Raw genomic sequence first — 12,504 nt, 5'->3', positions numbered from 1 at the left:
GCCTCCAACTAGGGGAATGTCCCCTAAAATAGGAACAGGGAGTAATCATGAAGAGCATCACTAAAGCATGAAGAAATTGTAAAATCTACCATCAGAAAGAAAACTATTGATCTGAAGAACCTCCATGGAAGAAGAAGAAGGCATGAACTGAGCGTGTCTATATGGTAGATGATCCATCTCACCGAAATGCATAGGTAGCCAGCCATTGCAATCGCCTTATATATAGGATCAACCACTGAATACATAGCTCACACTATCGAACCATCGAACCAAGGATGCATTAGAACAATAGCATAACCCCCCCTTAATGGAGATGGGGTGAGATGACAGGCAATTGAAAAGGTGGGCCAAAGTCTCCTGCAAATGAACCAAAAATGACAAGAGAGGGAAAGAGGTACAAACACCCATAAAGACACGATCAAATTGACTCTGCATGGGCTAATGTCATGGAAGGGACACTCACTTGACAAAGGAAGACGGCACAAATATGGCAACTACTATCCCCCATGGTGCTTTCTGAAAATAGTGTAGGTACAACTATCTCAAAACAACATTCATGACCCCCAGAATGCAAGAGTGGCACTTTATCTCAGTGTGATACATAAAAGCTCTTCAAAATGATAAGTACAATGATCAAAACTAAAAATGGGCTGCAACAAAACATAGTACAGCCCAAAACAAAGGATCCCATACCAAGAAAATGATCCTCGGACCTAAAACACCCAAGATATCCACCATGGACCAAAAATGCCAAAACAATAATAGAAAGAGCATGGGGCAAAATCTAAAGAAAATGATAGCATTTCTGAAAAGTAGACTGAACCAGCTTTCCAGAAATATAACGTTTTCAAAAAAATGGACATGAGATGCAAAAGATAAGCTTGCTGGAGTCAAAAACACAACTTCAAAATTTGATTGAAAAAATGGGCAATAAAAATGCATCAAAACCTAAAAATACCTACACCAATGTCTTTGTCTCAGAACTAGCTTTTCGGTGCTTCTTTTGGATCGAAAAAATACCTCCGTATGCTCAACTTATGGCCAAAAAATCGCAAGTAGGTCCAAAAAAGACCCTGGAGATGTGTAAGAAGGATAATGATGCAAGGCTGACATTAGCATTTAGGGAAAAAAATTTGATGGCTTGAAGGTCGTCACCATAAAAAAGAAGGGCCACGTGGCAAGGGTGACGTGACGGGTCCACGTCCACATGTCACCCCCCCGAGCTACCATCTATGCTACAAATGATGACATAGGCTGGTGACACACCGTCCATGTGGTAGAAAACTATTCACTGAATGTGTTGTTTTTTCAGGCACCGATTGGATGTAGAGAGTCCATGCAGGCGGGTGGAGGAGCTGTGTGCCAATGGAAAATGTCGACTGAGCGGAGTGAAAGGGTGTCGCCGTCAGGAGGAGGTGGTGCTCAGGCAAAGCACAGTCTGAGGCTGAGCTACAGCATAGGAAGGATGGCGCTGCCGGCTGCAGCCACTGCGGGTGGAGAGTGGGCCGTGCGGTGGTGGCATGGCGGTGGCCGCTAGGTGGCGCGCCTGAAATTTGTTTTTTTTTTTAATTTTTTTTGCCAAAATCGTGTAACGCCCTGCCAAGGGATCCAAAATAAATAACCTAAAGTTTGGCTAAATTTGATAGCATTTTTTTAATTTTTTTTAACATGAAAGATATAACATACACATCAAACACATAGTAGCGGAAGCAATAACATACATAACAGGTTACATTCCTTAAAGATCCCATGACGTTGAATCACATTTAAATCTAATCTAAAACTAAGTCCATCAATTACAACATCTATATGAAAGAATAATGAAAAGTCCAATGTCCATTTAATATACATTTGTTCCAAATGCCTTTTGGCAAATTAATTCAGAATGCTCATTCATCCACTGTACAAGTCACAGGGTATGAAAGGCTTAAAAGGATATACATAAGTAAAGATAGATATACATCATCCTCTTTAGATCCATGATACACGTGCAATAAAATAAATGAAACCATCCTCCATACATAATACATCCATACATCAAAAGATATAACATCCAACATAAAATATAACCATTTATCATAATGATCCATGAATAGAATGAAGGTATATGCCAACAAGAATACTCCAGCCACGGTGTCTCAGATGGATCTCAATGGTAAGAGTAAAAAGCACTACCACCCAACCACGTGGAACCTAAATGGTCCACTCCCACCACGCTGAGGAGATAGTCTCAAGTCCCAAACAAGATATCAAATCACATGACACAAGAACTCTCTAAGTCCAGGATATCCTAAAAGTAAACTAACTCAAAGGTTCCAACACATAGATCGACATCTAGACCCAGAGGCACCACAAAGACACGTAGGTATCTACTATGTAAGTGAGAAAGTGTCATCGCACAAATCACGTTCGGAGTTACCCGAGCAGTCCCTTAGGACTCTCTGGTCCCTAGTGATCCCTGTGGCCACTAGTATCCTCTCATACTGACAAGGCATACTAAAAAATGCAAGGTCATAACCAAGCGTTCTCTCTACTCCCATCCTAGTCTGTATTAGCACTCATGGCATGGGCGAGAACATACAATTATCTCTTATTAGGTTCATTTAAGTTACCATTAAGTGTAAAGTTATCACTTATTAAACAACTTATAATGGGTTACCCCCAAGACCACTTAGGGTCCCTGGCCCCCATTGCAAGCCACTTCCCAACACTGCATAAAGATAATCTACCCTAAGCTCATGAAATCACAAATCATATAATCATAGTAAAATCACCTCAGTCCTATACAAATGACTGGGAAACATCATAAAGATAATCATAGTAATCACATCAGTTCTCTACGAGTAACTAGAAAGCACAAGATAAATCACAATATCCATCGGTTCTCAATGAGCAACCGGAAGTAATCCAACAATACTGAATAATGACTCAGAATGGTTAATCAGGTATCTCATAGCATACATCCCGCTATTCCACAAAGACACTGAAACATAGTATCCAACACAATAAATATACTCATCATAAGCATACCATTACATACATGGTTGAGCAATAATGATCGAGATTGAGTCAACATGATACCACACTCACAAAACCCCCAAGCCTCTGGTAGACGTCCTATAACTGGTCAAAAATCTAGTCAACCCAAAAAAAATCCCAAACATAAATAGCATAAGGAAAACAAGATACAAGCACATGATTTTCAGTTTATTGAAAGCACATAGTTAAGTTACATGTGGGTTTTTGATATCTATTTCAAAGTTCGCTAACAAGTGAAGAAATATTTCCATTGTTTTCCTTATAATAAATTTAAGTATTAGCTTAAGTAAAAATAAATGTTTACCCCATGATTTAAAATCAATTCCTAAATCTACTAAGATAAAAATTAATTTATTAAAAGTTTTAGGATTGCATAATACGTGCATGAGACTAAATTAAATAAATCATTTTAAAAGAGGTCAAGTAAAAAAAATTAAATAAAGTAATTTAATGGATTATTGTATGTGCATGGAAAAGATAAAAGAAAGATAAATAAAAGTTAATAAAGAGTTAAAAAAGGTGTGAGCAAAGAGATCTCTACAGTGAACGCACAATTAGTGCCTCGTTTTAGGGAGAGAACTCCTTTTTCACAATTTAGGGGTTCATTTTTCAAGGGGGTTGGGAATTTTGGAGGAGACGAAGGAAATTTCCAAAGAAGGAGAAAGATCTGAAAAGGGGATTTGTTCTCTATAGATTTTTGGAGCGTAGCGAATTAGCATTAATGTCCAAGTAGACACTTGTGAAAATTTGCATAATTTAAATACGTTCTTTTAATTCATGTCTTCTTCGTGTTTGCTAGATGATTGTTTGGATAATTCTGGTAAAAAATATATACCATGTTGGGTTTTTTTGGATATTGGGAAATTATTCTGTACATGGAATGTTTTAATTGTTCAATAAAAATTCTCTCCAATAGATTTTAAATTGAAAAAATTTACCAGAAAGGGTTGAATCTAAGACTAAAATTCTAAAATTGGATGGTTGAAATCCATATTGTATACATTGATGGTGATAGAAAATTCAATTTAAATATATATACACAATATTGGGAAAAATGTTTTAAGCAATAAATATGAATATAGAGTAAATGTTCAAAAAACGTCACAGTTGTATTGGAAGAAACTTTTTCTTTTATTTTTTCTAAATTATTATAAAAAATAATAATAATAATAATGGGGAGGGGCGGATCAAACCACCCCCTACCCCTGTCACGGCCTTGTGTGTCTCTGCGCATAGCAGGCGACTACTGATGTAGGACGACTGCAATAGCAGTCCCTGCATCACAGTATGGCCGCAGGCCTCTTTAAATTAAGCCAGCGAGTTTTTTTTTTAAACGCGATTTATTTTTTGAATAAAGTTTTTTTTTTATATCTATTTTTTTTAAAAGTTGTTTATATATATAATTATAATATATTTTAAATAATATGTTAATTAATAGAATCATTATTAGTTTTGAATAATAAATGACATTTAATATAGTTGTTTATTTAAATTTAATTTAATAAATATTAATTAAAATTTGATAAATAAACATTAGCAAACTTGGAATAAATATAATTTTATCTTAGTAAATTTAGGAATTGATTTTAAATCATGGGGTAAACATTTATTTTTACTTAAGCTGATACTTAAATTTATTATAAGGAAAACGATGGAAATATTTCTTCACTTGTTAGTGAACTCTGAAATAGAAATTGAAAACCCACATGTAACTTAACTATATGCTTTAAATAAACTGAAAATCAAGTGCTTGTAGCTTGTTTTCCTTATGCTATTTATGTTTGGGATTTTTTTTGGGTTGACTAGATTGTTGATCAGTTATAGGACATCTACCAGAGGCTTGGGGGTTTTGTGAGTGTGGTATCATGTTGACTTGATCTCGATCATTATTTCTCAACCATGTATGTAATGGTATGCTTATGATGAGTATATTTATTGTGTTGGATACTATGTTTCAGTGTCTTTGTGGAATAGCAAGATGTATGCTATGAGATACCTGATTAACCATTCTGAGTCATTGTTTAGTATTGTTGGATTACTTTCGGTTGCTCATTGAGAACTGATGGATATTGTGATTTATCTTGTGCTTTCCAATTGCTCGTAGAGAATTGATGTGATTACTATGATTATCTTTATGATGCTTCTCAGTCACTTGTATAGGACTGAAGTGATTTTACTATGATTATGTGATTTGTGATTTCATGAGCTTAGGGTAGGTTATCTTTATGCAGTGTCGGGAAGTGGCTTGCAATGGGGGTCCGAGACCCTAAGTGGTCCTAGGGGTAACCCATTGTAAGTTGTTTAATAAGTGATAACTTTAGGTTATTTCTTTTGGATCCCTTGGCGGGGCGTTACAAATCATCTGTACAGTTCGTATAGAACGCCTTGTAACAAAAAAAAAGCAACAAGTTTTATATGGATCCTAGCTGAAAAGTCGGAGCCCTGTCTCCAAAATCAACAAGTTTTATATGGATCCTAGCTTAAAAGCACCTTCTAAATCCAATGGCGGCATTTTTTTGGGCTGAAAATTTGTTGTTCACCTGATTTGAAGAAAAATGCACAAACAAACTAGGGTTTGTGACTCCAAATCACGGCTTCAAAAAACTTTCAACCAAGTAGCAGCAGGGAGGCTCTAATACCATGTTGGAGTTGATGAAATCCAACTCTGAAGATGCCCAAGATCACCTGCATGCGAAAACTTGTCAAAGGGAAGCAAACAAAGGAAGAGCGTGGAGCAAGGGAAAAACCCTAAACGGATATGAGAGAGAAAATATGCAAACAAAAGAAAATATGTATTTACAATATGCAATATGTGTTATGTTATACAATGAGGGAGCTCGAATATAAAGAGCTCAAGGAATCTTCCAGAATGAGCTAAAAGATGCTAGGAGATAAGTGTGACAACTAAAAGCATACATCCACATGAGGTGGAAAGTCCTCGAACAATGTGAGAGGATAAGTATGACTTGGGAGAGAACAAACTCCTGTATTGTCAACAACTTATAACAAACTCCTAGACTACAACTAATAAATGAAATGCATTTACCTAAGTAAGCTTAAGTAAATAGAATAAATAATTAGTAAATTAATTATTTAGTCTAACAGTTCCCTCTCATCGGGCCTACTAAGGCAAATATCAGGAGGTAGCTCTTCTATGGCTAGATAATCTAGCTAGTAAAAAGTAGGAAAAGTAGAAATCAAAAGAAGGTTTGGGAGTTTGATCACTCTAAGAGAGTGAGAACATATCCCTACTATTTTGATCTCCAAAACACAATAGAAAAAATTTTGTTCAATTTTGAGCCCTTAACTACAAAAGACAAAGGGGCTTCTAATTAAGCCAAGTGCTTGTTCATTCCATGTTTGATTATTGTTGATCCTTGCAGAAGGTTTGGCATTCTGATCAACTCTTGGAAGTTGAGAGCATAGGCCTACTTTCGATCTGATCAGTAAGATCAAACCTACTGCTTAAACTAGGTTATGAATTTATAAATGTCATAATTTAATTGAGGAGGGTCTAGGTCTACTTACCTGATATGATGCTAGCAAAGGCTAGGTGTAATTTTGAGGGTCTTCATTCCCACCTTGCAATTTTGGAAACCTGAGAATTCCTATCAGACTAGAAGAGATCTGTAAAACACCCCACAATCAAATCTGAAAGTTCAATATGGTGTTTTACAACTCTGATTAGATGTGTTATAGAAAATAACGTGTTATAGAAAGATGTAAATGCACTACAAGATTAGCCAAATGTGTTATTTAAACATGCAAATACATTATAGAATCTAGCAAATACACTATAGAATATATCAAATGCGCTACAGAAAACTTCAGATGCACTACAAAACACTTCAAGTGAACTAAAAGACTATGCAAAAGTGTTAAAATAATGTTCAAAAGTGTTGTAGCGTTGAAAAAATTATAGATCTAGTCTTTGTGAGCTCAGGAATGTCTTTGAAGGTTTGTTGTTCATATTGTGAAGCTTCCCAAACATTGTAGAACCCACAACCAATCAGATCTGCACACGAAACTAGAGAAAAACACAGATATATAATAAAAATGGAAGATTAGCAAGAAAACTAAAAGAACAATAAGGCTTTAAGACAGTGTCCCATGGTGGGTGCCAATTTGTACACGGTGGATTCGCGTATTCATGAGACCTTAGAGCAGAGTAAAAATAGAATGACAACAAACTAATCTAAACCCAAGAAATCATTATCAAATAGAGACTGTACGAATATCCCATGTTTCCCTAACTATAATCATTAAGATTGCTCTCAAACCAGCGTCTCAGTGATAGTTTTAGAATGGGAGTATTCTACGAATGCAGATCTACAAAGATGTATGCAAGATCTATGTGAGAATGAAGATTATACAAGTATAATAACCCTAGAATGTTATGATATGAGTATGCAATAGACTAATCATGTGCTAAATGATACTAAATAACATGAAAAGAATGTTAAAATACTATCAAAATGACATGAATTCCTTTTAATGACAATGTTAAAAGATGATAACTCAAAATGTGCCTACAATGCAAATGCCTAAAACTTGGGTCCTTTGGCTCTTGAATTTCCCTCCTATTTATAAGATTTCAAAAGGGGTCGGGGTAAAGATTAGGATTTCACTTTTTACTAGAGGGTAATGGTGAAACTATAAATATCTCATAAGGGACCAAGAGGAAGAGTTCAACAGACTTAGTTTGTGAAGATAAAAGAGGATTTTTCAATTTTTTTAAATCTAAAAAGAAGGATTTTCACTTTTGTGAGGATAAATGGCTTTTATTGATTTAATAAATATTTTATTTATTTTAACTTTTGTCTTTCTCTTTTTCCTTTTTTTATTTCATTTTATGATTTTGTGAATTTTTTTCCCCTTTTTAAAGTTGATTTAGGTCCCTTTTTATTTGATAGATGATTTGATTGATTAATGACATGATGTAACGATTGATTTGGAAGTTTGTTGTTTTCTTCTAATTTTATCCTTAGTTTTGCGTCATTTGACCAAAATTTGATTTTTTTAGGTCTTTACCAATTTTTGGGTACCTACAATGTGTGTGTGTGTGAGAGAGAGAGAGAGAGAGATGTGCTTTGTCAAATATTTGAGACACAAAACTAACAAAAAATGATTGAAAACTATTTTTTTATTTTTTTTGGAACCATTACAGATAGTCCTTGAAACTTATTAGTAATTTCATCTTACCCGCAACAAGGAGACTCGTAGACCACACAACACTAATCTTCTAGTCTTCTGTGTTATGCAAATGGAAATAGGATTACCATTCTGCTTCTGGTCGTGTTTTATTTGGTAAAGGTGTCATGGATTGCTCTAGGTTGCTGAATGTAGAGGTTGTGGGTTGTCATAAGCTCTTTACTGTAACTTGTTTTCTCTGTCGTGGGTTGTCGAGGGTTGCCAAGTGCAAGTGTCGTGAGTTTTTGAATCTTCTACAATGGGTTGTTGTGGGTTTCTAAGTGCAGGTGTCGTGAGTGGCTGACTATAGTAGGAAGATATAGTGTCGTGAGCAACTAGAGGGTGCAGTGTGTTGTGAGTAGCAGAAGGGAGCACTGTACAGGGCCACTAGCAGAGCCATCACTACAACCTTCAGACCAAATTTCAGATTGCATGTGAACTATTCGACAAAATGTCTGACCTTTAACCAAATACCAAATCAGATTAAAAGCTTTATAACTTTGTAACTTAACTTTTTTTTGATGGTACGTGAACTATTTGACACAATGCATGTTATGAAACACGGTTCCTTGTTCTTGGATAGAGTCACATTGTATCTTATCTGCATCTATTTATACAAGTACTGCATAGCATTGTTACTATGCAATGACGATTTTGAATCATGGACCCCCCACCCAATCCAATAGCATTTCAATAGATAGTTGACCTCTTGACATTACTAGAGAAGGATAATGCACCTCTAAAAGTCGCAACTCTTTCTCTTTCTACAGTCTCCCAAGGTATCTTAGTATAGTTATAGAAGTACGAATCTGTGAACCAAACTCTCTGAGACACTATTTGCTCCCATTCTGAGACATTAAATGACTTGAACCAACAGGTGATGATTAATTCTTCATGCATCCAAGACCTCTCTAAAACTTTTACCACCCAAACAATAGGCATTACAAAAGATATCAGCTCCATTATTGAAGACTTCAGAGATATTGGAAGCCTCAAAGACAAGCAAACCAAGATCATTAATAAACAAACATCTCTCTTGATTGAAACAAAGTAGCATATTAAATCTTGGGCTTCCACTTGCAAGAACTCCAGCACTACATCTTTGCCCAAGGTTGAAAAAATTGTCCAAGTGAAGTTGGCAAAAGACTAGGTTAGGCACTTCTGGGAACTCAACCTTCGGGTTAGAGGTCTTCCTCCATCCTCCATTAACCCTCTCCCTATAGGCTACTCATTTCTTAGCGAGTAACTGGGTATTTTAGATATTACATTAGACAAAACATGGTTTGGACACAATGGCACCCTTTTTCTTAGGTTTCTATCATTGGTTGATCAATTACAAGCTCTCAAGGCAAAGAAGAATCTCTCCCCTCTTCCCACTAAGATATTTCTTGATGAAGACCTCACAAAATCACAAGTAGCTGAACTAAAGCACTCTAGGAGTCCAGTGGTGGAGGCAAGGAGTAATAGGAAATTGGCAGTTATAAAGAATCTAAAAGCAGTTATTCATGGCTCACCTCCTAGTGGTTAGGAAGTGAGACATAACCAAGCCAAATGATGGTCTGATCACCAAAATTTGGGCAGGTTTAATCCCCCCCCATTAGCTTGCTGCTTGTCAACTATTGGAATGGCAATGGCTCCCTATCGTCTTTTCTAGGCTTATGTCACGATGCAGTTGGGTCTATTGATTTGTTGGTTGTTACTAAGACTAGTGAGAGTCTTGCACGGCACCTTCCAAGTTACACAGGGTATCAATGGCTTTCAGTTTGTAGAGCAGGTCTGCGCTTCCAGAGGTGTGTGTGGTTCTGGTGGGGTTGAATGTTTGATTAGAGATGACATGTTCAGTACTACCACATTGATTTTTTTGACACTTATGCCAGATTTATGTGGATTCGTGCTGGAGGCACCAACCACCATCAGAGAGATGTCTTCATTATTGTTTGCTACTTTTTGTCAGCTTCCTCACCTTACGCCATGCAGAGTGTTGAGGATAGGAACCCTTCTATAGACCTATACAAGAATATCTCCAAGTTTGGGGCTATGGGTGACATCATCATCTTAGGTGATTTTATTACATAGACTAGAGATCTCCAGACCCACAATATGATCATGGGTCCGAATTGATTTGTACTATAGAGAGGGATCCTTCCAATATGGGGCTTTAGTGATTGTTCGAGGATCACAGTGGGCCTCTTTCTTGCTATGGTTGCCACCTTCTCCATCTCTATGAGTCTTTCAACATGGTGATTCTAAATGGCCTCTCTTGCTTCCCAGGCTCTGAGATTTTTATGTGTTGGCCTCATAGTGGGGGTGCAAGCATGGTTGATTACATCCTCATTGTTGCTTCTTTCCTCCCCTCCATCCACAACTTTACCATCTCTCTTCTCCCCTTGGTTGATCATGCTCTCCCTAGCCTTTTAGTTTATGTTTCTTCCCACCCTCCGCCACCCACCTCGAGTCCCCCTTCTTAGATCTACCCCCATACCCATTTCTATTTTGATGGCAGTGATCAAGACCTCTTCATCTTTCATTTGAGAAGATTCCTCTATCCTGCTACCTTCATAGATCACAGTCAGATATCCACCATGTCTCACTCACTAGCCACCACAATTTGGGAGTCATCTCTCCTCTCTATCCCCCATCACTCCATTCCTAGCACCCCTAAATCTGCTCAACAAAATACTTGCCCCATGAACTAGTGGTTTGATGATACATGTAAAACTTTTCACCGCTCCTTGTGCTTGGCTTTTGATACTCATTCCCTCGCTTTCACCAACATATGACTCTCTTACAAATGCTTTCTTTGCCATAAGAAGCGGTTATTTATTTCTTCATAGGGAAAATCCCTTTTTGACACACTTATACAATGTCCCAAGATGTTTTGGCGCATCATGTTCCCCCGGCATCCCCAACCCCCATCCATCCCTGACCTTTGCCTCCCATGTCTCCATGTTGTATGACATCCTGGGTCAGCTTGCTCCCCTTCCCATCCCAGCCCCCCATTGTCACTTGTTCTCCACCTCCATCATTTACGAAGCCATCAGACTTATGAGATACAGTAGGGTGACTTATGAGGAGGGTTTTCAGACTGAGCTCTTCAAGCTTGGTACCACGATCTTGGGCCCTTATCTCTCTACACTCTTTAATAGAGTGGTTTGTTTTGGTTTTTCGGACTCATGGTTGAGACACATTATTCACCCAATCCATAAGTTTGGGTTGGCTTCTGATCCCAAAAACTATAGGAACATCATGATTGGGCATATATTTTCCAAACTTTATGCCACAACATTGAATACTATTTTATCCAGTGAGCTTGACAAGAGAAAATGCAGGGCTAAGGGCCAAGCAGGCTTCAGGGCAGACTACCAGACCATGGATCATATCTTGATGCTACAAGCTATTATCAAGGAGGCCCAGCACCACTTGAAGAAATTCTACTGCTATTTTGTGGATTTTCGTAAGGCTTTTGATTCCATCCCTAGAGCAGCCCTTTTTTAGAGACTTAGAGATATTGGTATTTTTGAGATCTTACTAACGGCTATCATGAGGTTATATGAGACAGTGGTTGGTAGACTCAAGACCACTGACGGCCTCTCTGACCCCATCCAAAGCACCATTGGGGTGAAGCAAGGTTGACCTCTCTCACCTACCTTGTTCAAGATCTACATGGATGAGCTTGAGGCCTTTCTTAGTGACTCCTTGCTTCCGAGTGACAACTATCATCTACACCAAGTATTGATCTCCATCCTTCTCTTTGTTAACGATGTGGTTCTTTTTGCTTCTTCTCTTGAGGGTCTTCAGAGGCTTCTAGATAGACTTGCATCTTTTTGTGACATGAGACAGTTGGTCAACCTGGAGAAGACTCGTGTTATGGTCTTCAACAATTTGAAGACCTCACATCTCCATTTTCACTTCCAGGGTCGAGAAGTTGAGATTACATCATCTTACACATACCTTGGGGTTAAGTTTTCTGGATCCCATTTCAACTTGAGATCAGCCATTTTGCCTCGGATCATAAAAGGGTTGGGTTCCCTTGCCATTTTTGAGAGATAGTGCTTCAAACACCACTTTCAAGACACATCGTCTAAGCTATCCCTCCTGGATTCCTTAGTAAGACCCACAGTGCTCTATGGTTCGGTTGTATGGGGGCCTTCCCTTTTGGACTTGGATTGGGCCATGATCAAGCGCACCCAGACTCTACTCCTCCATTGGATTATCAGATATCATAGATCTACCCCCACAATATTATTTTGGCTGAGTTTGGAGCCACCCCATTCA

The sequence above is a fragment of the Cupressus sempervirens genome, chromosome 6, assembly GCF_028749045.1.
Source record: "Cupressus sempervirens isolate cs-2001-9-10 chromosome 6, ASM2874904v1, whole genome shotgun sequence".
In the NCBI taxonomy this organism is placed as follows: domain Eukaryota; kingdom Viridiplantae; phylum Streptophyta; class Pinopsida; order Cupressales; family Cupressaceae; genus Cupressus; species Cupressus sempervirens.
This window is presented reverse-complemented; position numbering follows the sequence as displayed.